The sequence below is a fragment of the Copidosoma floridanum genome, unplaced genomic scaffold (genome assembly GCF_036245765.1).
Source record: "Copidosoma floridanum isolate Cflo_tuat_1 unplaced genomic scaffold, Cflo_Japanese_pri ptg000013l, whole genome shotgun sequence".
NCBI classification, from domain to species: Eukaryota; Metazoa; Arthropoda; class Insecta; order Hymenoptera; family Encyrtidae; genus Copidosoma; species Copidosoma floridanum.
This window is the reverse complement of record NW_028321890.1, coordinates 5,669,808-5,687,910: the sequence shown is the minus strand read 5'-3', so window position 1 is coordinate 5,687,910 and position 18,103 is coordinate 5,669,808. Positions and strand designations below refer to the sequence as shown.

Below are 18,103 nucleotides of genomic sequence, written 5' to 3'. Positions count from 1 at the left end.
TTAGGATCAATTTAGTCTTATCTGATTCCATGACCTTTTTAAAAAAATTGTATACTAATCAATTGAACTTAATGGGGATTTAATTATCTAACTGTAAAGTACACTACTCTTATTAACAAGTGCATGTATATTGATGAACATATACTTATATTAAATACATTTTCATTCATATAAAAACAAACAATTTTATCTATAAATAAAAATTAGGCTTGATCGATTTAGATTTGATGTAATATTTAGTATGAATTAAAGTGGTTCGAACAATACTGTTATAAAACATTTAGTTCTATTACCTATTAATGACTGTTTTGAATTGTTTTTAGGAACATTTTCATATAATAGTCAATATTGACTAATAAGTGCACTTTCTGCTACTACTATTCTTATTACTTTATTTTTCATTATATTGTATCATGGAAAAAGTTTGTAACGCTCATTACTTAATAAAGGGCTAGTTTTTTGAAACAAATATAATACACTCTTAAAAGCAAAACAACACAATGTGAGGTTCAGACGAAAATTCAAAAGAAATGTAGGATTTTACTAAAAAATATGGATAGTTGTTTCTACTCGAAGTCAAAACAGTTGTTAGGGCTACTGCTACGAGAAAAAAATTAAAGGACAGTGATTCAGCCTCCATGTGTCCTTTATTAAACATTTTATAGTTATGAAATAATCTGTGCAACAAAATACAGTTAAATGTCAAGCCCGTCGAATGTTGCCATTTGTAAATAAAACATTATTTAGTAGCATGAGTTATTAAATATTCATTTGCACAGATATGTTCCACTGATAATTCACAGTTTGTAATAAAAGACGTTGTTTCACAAGGGGTCGTAAAAAACAATTTTGTCAAAATAAGTCATCTGCTTTTATTTATGGCTGAATATGTCCACAACTCTGCATTAAATTTTTTTCATAAAAACTGCAAGCTACTTTATGAAATTATGTTCATTATTTAAAAGTTATATTTCTATAGACGCGATATTCGAATAAGTAAATTAATGATTTCAGAATTCTGACCTTAAAAAAATATATAATGAAAATGACCTTAGTATATTACTTCCATACCCTCCACAACACTGCCTCATGCCAATTCCTTTCACATCAAACCTCACCGTATCGTACCACAATGTCCACGCCACCTCAGTGCAGCACAAATTACAAGTTTGTATTCTAGTTTTTCAGCCAATGTCCCCTCTTCATAAAAAAAAACAAAAAAGAACTTTCCTTATGATTTAAGGTGCAAATCTTCTGTGCATGATATAATAAACCTTATTACTTCTTGCCATAGTGAAGTTCGTTCATTATTTTATACGTCAATATTTATTTACAGCTTACAAATAACTTTAAACTCATAAACTAGTAAGATATTTATTACACAAATACACTTTTTTAGTTTAATGTTTTTTTTCTAAATCTGAAAATTACTATATTTCAGCTGAGCATTTTTTCTAAGTGTTATTTATTAATTTTTTCATTTATCATTAATTATTACTATTAACAATAAATACGTTATTGTTAAGGCAACTTTCTCATTTTTTTCCCATTTTCTCCAATTTTTCAATAAACTTTTTTGCATTTCGTAAATGCATTAATCGATTCCCATTGCGCTTCATTTTTTAATAATCTTATTTGTTATAAAAATTATATTCTGACTTAAGAACGTTCATTACTGTTGGTGAGAAAAAAATTCAGAAAGGTGATAAAAGCGAAATATTTTTAGCAACATTAGTAATTATTTATCTTACCTGAATGTACTTTTGCTAACGCTTTTACACATACTCAACCCCTTTTTTCTTGTATTATTGAAAAAAAGTTGACAATATCTGCTGGAGCAACCAAGTATGACATTAAACTTTTATCAAATGCTATGGCAAATAATATATTTATAAATATTACTATATCTTATATAAAACGATACTGTATACAAGGGGGGTGCTATCGTTGGAAAAAAGATATTAAAAAGTTATTATCTAGGCCCTCTTTACCAACCAACAGTGAACGGTGGGTTATCTAGAGAACGATCAAAAAATGAGATATTCTTCTTTTTGGGCAGCAGCGTACCTTCTTCCAGCATGGTCTCTGCATGCAGAGACTCCAAGGATAAATGTCAAGCTACCTGCAGCCAATTCTCATTATCAAGAATAATAATGAGGATTGGCTGGAAGTATCCCTATTACCTGTTTTCAGGGTCATTAAAAGTATTTGCAGTCTCAGGTAAACCATTGATCTCATTGGTTCTTTTTAGGGCTTGGATCTTACTTCAAACTACCTTGCCAAAAGTAAATATTTATTACTAGTTTGGCGATGGTTCATGAACTAAGAGACTAAATAGAGCTAGCCACTGTTACACCAAGTCAGCAAAGTTGCTCGTCATGAGGCTGGAACCCAAGTGACCAATGACCCTACATTACTGTCTTGACTCTGAGCAATTAACCAGCTATTTTAAATTTGCGTTGAGCGGAGCTAACAGCTAAAGAGAAAAAATAAACATGAGCAAACGGGACAGTCTCTATCGGGAATGCATTATAAACCAATCTCCCCGTCTTAGATCACAGAAATGACTAAGCTTGACAAAAAAGGTGCTTTCGACACCAACGTTTCCAGCATTATACTAGGAGATATTGTAAGAGACCTCTACAACTAGCTCTAATGCCTCAGACGTTGTAGCTTATCTTTTAAAAAGTCTGTGGCTACAACAGAAGACCAGAGAAGATTGCCTTAAGGTATCCAAACAGTCACGTTTGCTGGAAACTGCAATCAAAGAAAATTTTTGCTCACCGGTCTTTTTTAGGGAAAACAAAGGTTAATATACCTCACCACCAAATATATAACAACACAACAAAGTTAATAAAAAACAGTCTTTGGGGCTCAAAAAAGTTTTAACCATGACTGGAAATGCAGAAGGGTTAATTAAAAAGGATAGTTTAAATGCTTCAAATGTATACAGTTTGAGGTGGTGTGAAACTGATGCAGAATACTTATCGATATTGAAACAGCAGCGTTAAAATTGACGAATAAAGAATCGATCAAGTAAAAAATCAGCTTTTAATTATGACACTAACAGTTATAAATGGATAATATTTATAACCACTACTTAGTATTAAGAAGCATATATATTTATTTACATGATCAAATGCACCAATTAATGTTTCGCTGTCCTGCTGACAGCTTTTTGAGGATTGAAGATTGACAATTGTAATTAAATAAACATTCTCGGAAAAGTTGAACGAAAGTAAAACATTCTTTTGTATTTACAAACATTCCTGAATATAATAATATACTATACAGGTGCCAAGATATAACGTAATAGAGATATCCACGATGCCTATGTTCTTGTCCGCGTAATACATTTACTTAAATTAGTTACAATAACAGTCATGTTTTTAAAATTCGATCATATTATAATAAAAAAAATAAAAGAAAATTTTTTTCTTATGAAGCCATACAATGATGGTGCAGATTTGTCAGAAGTAAGAAGTGAGTTAAGGTTGGTGCACATACCAAACATTTATCATAATAAAGAGTGATTAATGAAGGAGATCCTATACCGAGGATGTAAAAGATATTTACGAAGTTGTATACCAACACATTATACCAAATATGAGATTTTTTGTTGATTTACTTATAAAATACACTACCGAAACCTACGATTTAGTTTTTATTTAATTTTTAATTTAGTATAAAAGATCTGTATAAGATTTGTTAATTTGCTGTGTATTTAATCGTAACTATATAAAATTATAAAATAAATTTACAAAAATTTTTTTAGAAAATTCACGTTTGTACCTATTACTTTGTTGATCGAGGATTACTGTTCTATCGAATTGAAAACCCTGTGGACAAGATGAAAAATGGCAGTGCAAAGCCAACCTTTCATCCCTGTTTAACATTTAATGTCTATGTTTTTTTAAACACACGCACAAGAGTCTCTTACTTTGGGTGATGTAACAGAGACCACACATACATGCAATCTTGTAGACAATGTCACACATGTCTAACTTATTTCTTGAGTCCTTCTCCAACTTGATAATATGAGTCAAATTTCTGGAAGTTATGTGAACACCACGTACACAGTAATTGGACAGGGCCTTACGAAAAGTTGTCTCCATAGGTCATGGATATGGAATGGCAAAGAACACTGTGAGGGTCTAATTCGTATAGTAAGTAATTATTTGCTTATCACCAATTTGAGTTCAAGATGCTACCTCTAAAACACTTGCTACCCAGTTTGCTAGAATGTAAATACGTGAGATGGATAAAACAAGCGCCTATAACGTGACTATACAAAACACTTATATGTATGCCGAAACAAACAATGATTGTGAATCGCGGCGAAATGAGCAAGTCATTCGAGCCACCTAATCCATGCCGCTGCGAACCTGGAAGGTATAAAAGGCCCATGCAAGCCCACGTTAATCACCTTTTGCCATCAGCAACGAGTCCGGCGCTTTGACTAGGGAGCCCTGCTCTTTAAAGCACTGTTGTAATATTATCGCAATAAATAGCGAATTTATACATATATATTTGATTATCATTTCTTATATTATGCTATTCATTTTAAATACTGCACTGGCTATAAGGGCGACGAAGAGGCTATTACAGTCTCCTAGTTTTCCCCGTACACCAGTTATTCCTCTTTTGTGTTCCTCGGATAAGGAGTGGATCTCCGGGGCAATACGTACCGGAGCCATCTTCTAGGTAAGGAAGCTAACGAACTGGCGGACCTTCAGGGCAATACGAACTGGAGCAATCCCGATTCCTCGGTGACTTACCGCACCCAACAGGAACTCAAGAGAGTCCTATAAATTTTTATTTACTAATATATAAGACCATCGGACTTGTGCACCATGGGTCAGGGGCATTGCGAATCTGACTACGTCCCTGCACACATCCACTGAAGTATCTCGTGACACATATTGGGGGCAATACGAATCCAACATTGTACCCATGAGTCCCCATGGTCTTCTATCCTTCTTATAAGTATATCCACTAATACTAACTCACATGAATATATCACGTCACATAAAAGAACCATCAAATAACAGTTATTAAATTTATACTTAAAATATCTTAATATAATTACGACCCTTACAATACATACCTGCTCAAAACCGACAGATTCAAGGAACGAGAAACAACTTATGTATTGCATTCTTAAAAACTTTGGATTCGAGATTAATGAAAACCTTTTTCCAGTCTACTAAGGAAGCTGAATCTAGCTTTTATGTATTTGTTTATAAATAATTGAGGATAAGCAGTATTGCAAGCGGCTTACGATCTGCTGTTATATTCTTAGATCCAAACGACAAACCTGCAAATTTAAAAGCTTTGTCAATTCTAGAGAATACAATGGCTTTTTTTTGGCATTGTGGGTTGTATGGAAAAAATTTAATTTTCTTACTCGAAGCTGAAGGTTTTTTATATAAATTGATTGTACTTATGTAATTTATTAAATGTGTAATAAGGATATCTAAGAATGGAATTGAATCGTTGACTTCATATTCGACTGTTAACTGTACAAACGGAGAAAAATTGTTGAATAGGATTAAGAGATAGTTTATTTGATCAGTTTCTTTTTCTCACTAAAAGGCAATCATCAATATATTTTATATATAGCAAAGCAGAGTTATGACAACCATTCAGTATTAAACTCTCCAAAGATTCCAATATGACTCGCAAACCAAAATGAACATCAACTTTCTATAAAAGTTTCACAAGATTGCATGTGTACGTTGCCATTAGAAGAAAAATAGTTAAAATTCATGAGAAAATCAATTCCATCTAAAAACTTAGTTCTGTCTATAGTTAAGAGGCACATTAAATTGTTAGTTTTTTGCGATATACATCTTTTGGTTAGGGAGAAAAAAGACTTTTATCAAGTAATACTACGTCAAATAATAACAGGAGAATAATTATGTGGAATTACTAATTTTTAAATCGTTTTTCTTATTTCATAAGAATTTTTTTACAGAATATTTGGATTTGTTCAAAAATTTGTTGAAAAGTATTCAAAAGCATTTCTCAAGTTACTAAATAGGGAAACCAATTGAAGACACGATAAACCTTGCCAGAAAACCATCCTCATGTGCCTTAGTTCAGCCACAGGCTCTAGATAAATGACTTTCATTTTATTTGGAAATATCAGGCTCTGGAACCTTTTCTCAGTTGAGCACGTCCTTGTTCTTTTAATTTTTTAATTAATTTCTTACAGAGTGAATCAATTTAGAAAGAATTTTTTTACTATTATTGTCTTTTAATTAAATGAAACATAAATTATCAGATAAAATGGCCTTGACCTTACATAACTAATCTTTTTTGTACAAAACAACAGTGGCACCTCCATTGTCTGCTCTGGTAACTTGAAGTTCAGTGTGGTGTTTGTAAAAATTTTTAGTTGAACTCATATTATTTGAAATTGTTTTATCAAAATACGAAGGTCCATAATTTTTTACTATCTTATTTTTCAAAATATTGGAACACGATTTGTTGATATTTGTATACGAATGTTTGTTAAATTTATAAAAAGGTAAGATACAGATCGAAAATTTTATAATAAATTAAAAATTGTGAAGAAGTTAAAAATTGACTTTAGGCCCTAATTCAAAAGTGAAAAAAGAGAAGTCAAGGAGTACATTATTAGTTAAATTCTTCACAAAGAAACTGTTACTGTCTATTCTTCGAAAATTATTAAAAGCTAACACTTTTTTTTTTGTAGTTGTCCATTGGCGTTTATCTTTTTGTGTAATTAGAACAAAGTTGTGTTTTATATGCACTTGAATTTAGTGAAATAATACAAATAAGCTTATCTCCTAAACTGTGTTTCAAATTATTGATAAAGTAATTACGCATACGATAAGTAAGTTTAGATAAAGTATGACAGAAAACTCTGCTAAAACACTTATTTAGTCTACAATAACATTTCTTCTTTCTTAGAAAGAGTACATGTATGTACACGTGGCATTCGTTTAATTAACATTTAATATAGCAATATTAAAGTTTGTTGACATGCTTATTGTGTTCTTTAAAAAAACTGACATTTTTAAAGAAAAGAAAGTTGAGACAACGCATACTGTTATTTATATGTTTGGGTAGTAACCTATATAACATATATCTAAGTAAAGAGGTGTTTTGAAATTAAATGTTAGCTTACTTGTAACAAATGTAAATATATTGTTTACAACTATTTAAGGAATAAAGAACTAAGATTCTTTGTAGTTGACAGAAAAAAGCTCGAAATAAATGAAAAGGGTCACTGTTAAAACTTGTAGCTGTTAGGTCGAACGTAAGAACTTCAGAGTTGTAATTCTGAACTAAGGCATCGCGGTTCGCCATACAGTACCAGATGCATCCCAACCGTGTGAGTCATTCTTTCCACCCTCGTGTTTAAAATACTTTGCAAAAAATGCCCTGGTAGTATCAGATACGTTATCAACCACATCTAGACAAATTACAATTATCCATGCACTCCTTACACTTGCTCTTTTGTCATTATAATTAATATTGAGAACCAATAACTTGGTATTAGGAGGTATGACTATTTGTTTACATAGTCAATTACACAAATTGATATTTCGCTGTCCAGCTGACAATCTCTTCAGGATCAAAGATCTACAATTATACTTAAATTAAAATTTTAGTAAAAGTTTAACAAAAGTTAAACATCACTTTGTTTGTATAAATATTTTCAGACATAATAATGTACCATATAGGTGCCAAGATAACACATAATAGAGACATCCATAGCGCGATGATCCAACTCCTCGATCATGTAGTTCCCGCTTAGGAGTCTCGTAAAAATTGTTATTTATAGTCAATGTTGCTTCTCTTTTGAGATACAGCGGTAGGTTGTCGTATTATACATATTTAATACTTTATGTACGTTTTTTTACACACACACATGTAAGTATAAAAAAATAGATACAGGAAAAGAGAACAATTTTTACTATCTTCTTATTCTTCAAAGACTTCAAAGAGAACAAGTAACGTTTTGTGTCAGACATTACTAACCTGATGGTACCTTAGCTGTAACACAGGCCCAGTTTATCCCGTATAACAGCGTTGGCCGCGATTGTAAAAAGTTTGATGCCGACCGTAACCTTTAGAGCACTTCTTTATTAGCACCACTGCTGGCCAAGCTGTGAACTATTGCTGATGTACGCACATGCATATATCTATGTATAGTTCACAGCGATAGTTAACATATTGGCTGGCAGAAGTGCTGATAAAGAAGCGCTCTGAAGGTTGCGGTTGGCATTAAACTTTTGACCATCGTGGCCAACGCTGGAGGCAATGCTGGATAACACGATTACATAGCCTGAACTGCAAATTTTTTAAATTTTTTTTCGTAGGTTGAATGTATTTTTGATACTTATAGCCTAGATTTTTAGTGCTAAGAATTTATATTGAGCAGGAAATAATATTTTGATACATTATTTTTTTGATTATTTTTTTTATCCATCAAGTAATAGTTATTATCTAGTTAAAACAAATTGTTGATACTAAGAACCGATACTTCAAGTATTAAAAGTGCTCACAGATCTTTCCTTTGACTTTAATATCGGCTTTATAAAGATATCAGTACCCATTTTTTGCTATTGACGTGGATAGTTCACCCTGCACTTTATATCAGCTGCAGCACTATGTAGGCAATTTCGATTATTTCTGAGAGATGACTACGGCAACTTAGCAAAAGCTCATCGTGCAAGCTCATCTGTGCTTTAATTACTTCAAGTCAGGCTACACATCATGATCCTGCCCATCAAGCAATGTCTGCTTACTATGCTAGGCTCACCATGACACCTTGCTTTACTAGGACTGAAATTGCAAAGCAAATTCTGTCTTCAATCTCACTCTGACCAAGCGCTTCTATGCGAACCCAGCCACCGTAAAAATCGACAAAACTAAGTTTCTACAGCTGTGACTAACCATAAGCCTAACTGCCAAGGTGTGCCTTGGCATAAGGATCTTTATTAGCAAGTAGTCACAGGACGGCCCCTGATTGATGCCTGCTGAGATGACACTTACTTTAACTCAACTGGTGCACAAATTTACTTCTGTACCATCTATGTCAAGAATAACTGTAGTTAGTGGTACATGCACAGCTCAGTCTCACACTCTAACCATTTTATGTCTTTATTTCCTGGATTAAATTTTTTCAATAGTTTTGACGGAAAACTGTATGCCTTATCTTGGATTACACACTCCTGCCACTCTAGTAGAGCCTACAATCATTCAACACTATCTAGACTTAAACAGTGCTGATGACATGACGTTGTGCAATATAGGCCACATTTATATCCTGATTAGTGCTGACGAATATAATCACTTACTTCAACCAGCACTAATTAAGCTGTGAGAGCTTTCAGCGCAAGTCACCACTTTTGGTTGAATCCTTACCAGGTAAAGCTCCTACCGCATACAGGTGCTTTACAGGGAATTATTTAATTTGCAGCTATATGCGCCTATTGACTGAGATAGAGATTCGTAGCTCCCCTCAGTTGTTTAACTACGTCTCTTACCACAGTAATTGGTAGGCTGCGGGTCAGCTGAAAAAGCTTGGTGTCGTTTTCAACGCGTTCTTCCTCACCTCCTCTGTCTTCAGCTTGAATAACGCACCGCATGCTGGCCTGGAGTTGCAGACGGCACTTTTCAAGCTGACTCTACAGTAAAGCATGCATCGATTCACTTATTAAACTGATATTAACAGGATGCTTACACAAATCAGGACTAACAAGAGAGATGCAGATCTTTAACACATCGCAATCCTGTATACCACATCACTACCAGCTCCTGACTATAACCTATGGAGCATCGTAAGCACAATATCTATTGGTTTACGCTGTTGAACAGTTATATAAGAATGAGGGCCAAGCCTAAAGCTGTTCCTATTATTGTGATAGTCTGGTACGCTGAGGATATCTTTTCTGGCGCTGACGATCTTGTAGCTACTTAACTGTAACGTGATTCTGTTACCAGTCTCCTACAGTTAGATGAATTTCCTCCACGAAAATAAGAAGCCAACACCCTAGAACTTTTTAATAATCTTTCAGAAAACTGGTTCCTAGTGATGATCTCTGTTTATTTCCAGCTTTACAACACCAAAAGTACCACAATTTTATGTTAGATTATGAGTCAATCATCAGCCAAACTGCAATGCATGGGCCTTCCTGACTTCAGTTAGTATGCCATGGCTGCCATAATCTACTCAAGACTTCAGAGTTTGTCTCTAGATATTCAACCATGTATTTTTAAAGCAAGAACTTAGTTGTTCTAGATAAAAAGTCTTCAACCAGCCACATCATCTAGCGCAGCTTATATAGCAATCTTTCGTTTAGAACTTTTGGCAGTACTTCTCGCCACTAAGATGATTTGCTCCATTGCCCAAGAACTATTTATACCGCTAGACAACGGCTTTGTATAAAGTAATTCTCAGATCACACTGTATTGGAATCACTCTACAAAACTTAAGAACAGGTGCTAGGGGATGAATACACTCCTTAAAATCAGGAACTCCTTCTATCCCATATTTAAAGACACACGCCAATTAAGTTCAATCCTACAAACATGACCTCTCAAGGAGTCGATCTTCCTAAGCTTAAATTTCGGAAAACATGGTAAGAAGATTTCACGTAGCTCACTGATCTGCCAGGGAGCTGACCCAACAAAGTTAAAAGTTACTCTAAATACACTGAGTTGACCACACAGTCAGAGCCCCAAATATGCTGCACTTCTTAGCGCAAGCTCCAAACTGTATTGGAGAACTTCTTAAACTTTAACTGACTTTTTCCCTTTATTGATCGTTGACGTTGATGGGTTCAAAGATGCTACACGAAATCTGGATTCTCTGATACTCTCTTCCATAAAAGCGTAAGATTATAAAAGAATTAAATCACGTGGCCATCTTAGTCAGAAAAAGTCATACATTCTGTGCTGAGATTAAATATTTAAAAGCAAAAAGATTGCTCGTAATTAAGCATCCACTGATGTCATTGACCCCATTTATATCAGCTATTGTTATTCTTCTAGCGGGATCGTCTGCAGCTGCTTATTACTGAGCTACAATGAATGACATCCACAAATTTTGAGCTAAGCATACCCTCTCACTCACCTCATTGTCACATGGGCTCATGAACACACACTAGATGCAGAAGTTCGAGTCACTTGTGCCTATGTATCGGGGTGGGCCTTAATCATCAGTGGTTTCTACCTCATAAAGGCTCATGTACACAAAAATATCATATGTGTGAAATTGAGCATCCAAGGAACTACTTTACTTATGTCACCCTATTCTTTAGCCTAGGTCATCCCAGCTTGAGCTTTTTTTCATGTAGGCTTTGATTACGACGACTCCTTCTGTATAATGGCTGCCAAAATCCGTAGTATAAGAAGGAGCAAATACTTTATCATCGTATTTATGTTGTTGAGCACAAAGGCGCTTCACTTTAAGCCCGTGGGCACTCTCATGACTGACTCATTCTTAAGAGCGTTTACGAGATTTTCCAGCTACCTTGTACAACTCACAAAGATATAAAGTGGTCACAGCACTTGCTTTTGAGGTGCCAACTGAGAACTACTCAAAGCTCTTAGAACCACGCAGCTGAATTTGAATCTTGTATCATCACAATTAACACTTATGTCGTAAGAGCAAAGAGTACTTAAATTACATAGCCTTTAACAGTGAGCAAAATGAACGGAGCAGAAACTTAATTTACAAATCAACATCGTCATCATATGAGACTCCACGATTTTTCTTTCAAGTAGAAATTGGTATCTTGGACGCTTGATTGCAGCTCATTCTGACTCTGACGGCATGATTTGTGTGGCCACAGTCAGGACTTACGCAGAAAAAAACACAAGCAATTGCGAGACTTATTACCACTGTTCTTTTAACATCAAGCGGCTTCTTCATTTGTTGGTTCGAACGATGCAACAAATACTCCTAGGATGGGTGGCAGCTGACTTCGTTCGAGGAACAAACAGGTGAGTTGTTTATTTTAAATTTCGTCTTTACGCTACTTTCCATCGTCAAGAGTAAGTCATGCCATGGCCGTGGCAGCACTTTCTTGCTACATTGTAAGCTTTTTTAAATGTTTCTCTCCTATTTGCTAACTTTCTTTGATGCCATGTGGTTTTTTAGCACTTTCTTGTCTTTTTATGAGACTTCTTTTATTTATTCTAAGCTACTTATACGATTATTAAATTACATTATTGTGAATTAATTTTAAAGAAGAATAACGAGTCTGCATAGTCATAAAAATGATAAGAACTATAATAGTAATAATAATAATAATAATAATAATAATAATAATAACAAAACCAACAATAACAATAATAATGATAATTATGACTGTTAAGTGACGATATGCGTTAAAAAAATAAATATTTTATTTTATTTTATAAAGTATTAGGATTACTCCCTTCTTCAACGATAAAATTTAAAGACTCTTAAAAGAGTCAAATTTAACGAGAGTCGTAAACTAACGTAGTCAGTTGTGTACTTCATGGCTCTCGAAAGTGTCAAGTCACAACTGAAGCAAGCCACTAAGCCTAAACACATGAAGCTAACAAGTACCGGCCCCATATCATGTAAGACAAAGAGGTTTTAAGTAAAGCTCAATGTAAGGTGCATTCCTTCACGCGTCACTTTAGTTAGTAGCTTTCCACCACTCATCGAGTGCGGATGAATTGTTTATTAGTTTTTTGTCAGAGGTGCTATTAACCAGTTTATTATAAGTGGCCCAGTAATTGCAATAAAACCAGATTTAAGATTCATACAAGAACAAAAGTTTAAATTAATTTATTGAAGGGTAACATAATCTCCACCAAAAAGAAATAAGACCCAGTATCTACCAATAAAAAGATTGAACTGTCTGCTGGACCTGCATCCTGTAAAGAAGCATGAGGTTACATTCCATTATTTTTAGTTGCAGATCTAAGGTAAGCCTAACTGACAGTAACAACTATTTTTTTTAAACAGTAGCAGAAGGTGTTCGAGTCTTTAACTACTTTGTTGGTTATTACATGTTTTCTTATAACTATTTCTAAAGACAATAATAACACCATTCAACGAAGCATGTTAGTAAATGGCGAGTTACACCCCATAAAGTGTACCATAAACAGACGTGTATATGCTGTGCCTTTGCGAAGAGCATCATAAATGTGGCATTTTGTTTTAGTTTAGAAAAAAAAAGAAATAATCATACATTAATAAACTAATGATAGAATAAATGAAAAAAAAATAACTGCCATAAATATAGAAAAATAAAACATCAGATAGCATTCTGTTCTAAAGAATAGGGAAAAAAAAACTACTAATTTATTATACTACACATACACATAAATACCTCAACATTAGATCTGCTAACTACAGCCGTCTATCTTTTCCTGACCTAAATCTACTCGTTAAAGCCATTCTATCCTCAGTCCTGCTATAACAGCAGGCAATCTAAATCCCAAATCTGCTTATTTCAGCGATATTTTTATCATTTTCAGAAACATAATAACACAGCTAATAAATAATGAAAATAAAAAAATTAATGAAGATTTGTTGTCCAAATAATTCAAGGACATAAATTTCCGAACGTAAACAGGTAACAACAAAAATAGATAGAGTGGCAGAAACTTTCCTTACAGAAACTTTAATCTGGGAACATTTTTCTAGAAAAAAAATTACATTATAATGAAAAAATATTACACTATTACTATAATTCTTCTAAGACAAGCACAAATTTAACTCAAAATAACAAATGTTCAACACAAGTAGTATATACGTTTTGGGAAAATAATCTTCACATTTTAGAAATTAATGCTCAGCACAAATACAATAACTTTAAAATCTGTTTTCATGAAAAAAAAATTTCTTATTTATTTTGAAAGCCTTCAAAAAGTATAAACGTATAGGAAATATATTACTGTATAACAAACAAATATATAACAAAATCTCAAAATAGTGTTCAAGCGTGGACCATCGGGCTCCCTTCTAATATAAAGAGAAAAAAGTGCCAAGTCATACGTCAGATAGTCTCTCTTTGTAAGGTAAGAGCCTCCGATTATACAGCGTGCTTTAGACAATGCTCGTATCGCAATTTAGATAAATAGCCGCATATGCTATGTTAATAGTTCCTGTACCGTATACTCTCTTCATAGCTTATAGCAGATGGTACTAGATATTCGTGCTGGATTGCACTCTTTCACTTTAGTTTCTGGACATAACAGTTAGTATACTTAATGCTTCGTCGGCAGGCATACACCTACGAAATAAACTGCAATATAATTATACATGCATACGCCAAACAAACATTTATTATATATATATAGTTGCTATAAACACTAGCCGGGGTCTTAACTATTATTTTTATTTTATTTTTTTCATGAGTGCTGGGTGAATCATGGGATTTTTCATTAAAAAACACGTATTTCAATGTATTTTGGGTCACTGAATCAAATGAAACAATCGGTTTTTATCAAATCGGTCGAAAAAAGGAGTTATGGACGAAAATTGTCGTATAATCCGAAAAATCACGAAAATGAAGAAAAATAAATGGCCCATGACGAGAACAATTATCAATTTTCTCTGCAAACCACATAATTTGATGTATTTTAAGCCACTAAATTAATTTAAATTGTTTAATTCTGTCAATTTATTTAAGAAAAAAAGTTACAGGCATATATTGGCAAATAATCAAAGGAATCACGGAAAAAACGATAGGCCTATTGCTTGATACCTTCATTTGGATAAAAATCTGAATGATTTTCCAGCTGATTTATAAACATCACTGGATCTTGATTCCTCCAAATTATCCAAAATAATTATTATTCAATTTAAAAAACCATGAAAAATGATATTGAAGTGATAACAAAAAAAAAAAAAAATTAAAAAGTGCTTAAAAATCAAAAAAGGATCATTCAAAATACAACGTTTGAAATTTCTTAAGTGGAAATAATATCGAGTGTTATATGTTTCTTTGCAATTTAAACTATAGAATGAAATAAAATCATTTATTCTCTTTATTTTTTAATGAAAAATATAAAAAGTAGAATCATTTCGATGGTTTGGAATGCTGTTGAAAAAGTGTCAGCGTTAAGTATATTTCCAAGGTCCGAAATGTCATCAATCAATTTTTAGTTTTACAATATGTTTTTTCTTCTTTTTTTGGAAGCGTATTAAAAACGGTATCGAAAATTTAATTTGAATTGTAGAGGTCAATTAAATAAAATTTACATCGAAGCTTTCAGTACAATAAATTTATTTATAGGATTTTGTCAAAATTTCTTTGTTGCTATTTGCAAAGCAACTTCTGTAATCTTTCACCACTGATAGTATATACTGTGCTTGTTGATCATCGTTTGTAAGAAGGTTGTTGAACTGAGTAATTAATTTCACTTCTCTTTCGCTGCATCGTTCACAATTTTGAGATTTTCGACAACTTTCAAGCCGTCAAGGTAACTTCTATCTTTTCCCCATTGCGATGGATCCTTTAATAAAAAAGTACAGTCGATTTCAAAACAATTGAAGAAATTATGAGATTCCTTGCAAACAAAATCACTCGAACTTGATTTGATAATTAGAGAAAAATTTTTTTTTGTTCGCAATAAGCAAAAGTGCTACAATCTGATTTTAAAGCATCACACATCATTCGTTTGTCTTCATTTGATACCACATGATCGAAAAATGCCAAAGCTGCCAATTCTAAGGTTAAAAACGATAAATGGTTCATGAATTTGATTACTGTAATTTTAGATATATCTTCATCGTTACTTTTGTAATCGCATAATTGCTTGACAAATTTTAAATCTTGGTTCGGTGCTTGGACAGCAGATGTTGCACAAAACCAAGCTTAAACGTAAGCTTTAATAATAAATATGCAAATGTTTCTGTACTTTATTTTATCTACTTTGTTATCCTTTGAAAATTGATTTCTAAAAAGGAAAATTTTCAAGCAATAAATGGCTTATGCCATCCATCTGGCGTGATGCACAGGACCAGATGATCGAAAAACAACATCTTCAGGTAACTTTCCTCCAAGAAAAATAACTACCAATTCTAAAAATTCTTTATAATCTTTTCTTATTTGATTTTTTCTCAAGTTTTTTAAGCAAGAATCTAAAATTGAATTTTTTACATTTTGTAAAGATTTATTCACGTAGCTATCGTTAATACCTATTTCGTAGCGTTTTTGATCGGCAGTTTTCCAGAAAATTTTTTGAATAATAGTACCTCAGGTCCGGTAATTTTGCCCAATTTCACTTCAAAAACACACCATAAACCAATTCATACATATGGTGTCTGCAGATTAAATACAAAAGGTCTTTACCAATCAGTTGCTCAAGTATCACACGAGCACAATTCATCGAACCAGTATTGCTTGAAGTTGAATCGGAACAAAGAGCTTCAATATTTTCAAACAAAGACCAATCTATCAATGTCTCGTACACAGCTTAAGCTTGATTTCTTCTTGTACTTGAATCTATTATCGGTACACCCAAAAGTTGTTCCATTCCTTCACTCGTAATGATTATAGCTAATCTTCCATTCTTTTGACCTCGAGATAATCGGGGAAGTTACTTTCCATCCCAATGAATCGTAGTTGGTAGATTAGAAAAAAGAGTTGGCGCAAGTTTCTTGATGGCTTCAAATCTTTCTTGGCGAAAACTTTTACGAGCTACGTAAATGGATTTAGTGTTTCATATCAAGTTGCGAGTGTCAACTTGAAACGCTTCGGTAGCCACCATCAACAAATGCATCGCATAATTTTTACTAATTTTTGATTTATCCAATACAGTAGCCAGTTTCAAAGTGATGACTCCTTTGGTAGCCCTTTTTTTCTTAGGAGGCGTTTGTTGAGATGGTTGAGATTGGCTTTCTGGTTCAAGCAGCGAAATTAGTTCTTCTGAAAGTAAAGTAAGAAAAAAATATAGAGTAAAACCCAATAGAATTAAATTAATCAATAAAAAAAGTTGATGTGAAAATAGTTATTTTTAGTTTAACTTTCTTTAAACGAGCCCGTGTAAAAAATAGAACTTAGGTCACGGCATGTCAAAAAGAATATTTTCGTTTAAGGATATAAAACAGATATATTTATCAAAAACCATTAAATTCAGATTTTTCTGTTTGGTTCGAATAAAAAAACATCACTTGATGAATCGTATTAATAAATTTTGTGAAGAATAATGAGTTTATAAATTTTACAATATCTACAATATTTACATAAAGCTTTTCTATAGTTTTGTTCATTGTGATTTGAATTCAAATAAGGACCTTTTCTTGCTACTTCAGGAGGATCACCTGTATGCAGTCTTTTTGAATTGCTTGAAGTAAAAGGGTTTTTTTCTTCATTATAAAAATTTTCACTATCTACTTATATTGGTTGTGGTTTTTCTAATAATGAATGAGATACAGAGGTAGTGCAACCAAGAACTTGATTTTTTGACAAATCTAAAAAAATATTTTTTTTTTTTTATAAATTTGTAATTAATAATGAACTACATTACACATTATAAGGAAAAATGTAAGGCCAATTGATTTATTAATGTTTCAAGTTAACCAAATATCATCATTATTAATCTTTATGAAAAATCATGAAAATTCGTAGAATCATCTCAAACACAAAAATTTCTATAAAAAACTATTTTACAGAAAATTTTATTATCATGATTTTAAGATCAAATACATGCAAAAATCGTCGTAAGTCATTTATTTTTATGCTTGAAAAATTGAGGAATAATACATTAATTTAGAGAATTTATCATTTTAAAAAAATAAGAAAAATTCAATTACCTTTTTGATGAAGTAAAAACTGCCTATCTTCTTCATCTTCCATTAACTCCAGTGCGTCTGCCTTAAAAATATCAAACAGTATACTAATTCTTTATTCATAAGCAGTCTCATTACTTATTTGAGTCTCTTTTCTACGTGAAGTATTTTTTGTTATTTTTCTCCATTGTTGATATTCTGTCTCCAATTTTTCCATACATTTATGAAGTTCTTCCGTGGGAATTCGTGCTTTTTTCTAAAAAATCAAACATTCTTCGACTGCCAACATTAAACTATCTTGAAGAGAATTTTTAAATTGACGTTAATTGTGAAATAAAACTCCGA

The 18,103-nt window shown here is 32.7% G+C and overlaps 1 pseudogene; it reads right to left on the bottom strand.

Moving 5' to 3' along the window:
- Positions 1-15,250: 15,250 nt before the first annotated feature.
- LOC149374807 (uncharacterized) lies at positions 15,251-16,503 on the bottom strand (annotated as a pseudogene).
- Positions 16,504-18,103: the final 1,600 nt, after the last annotated feature.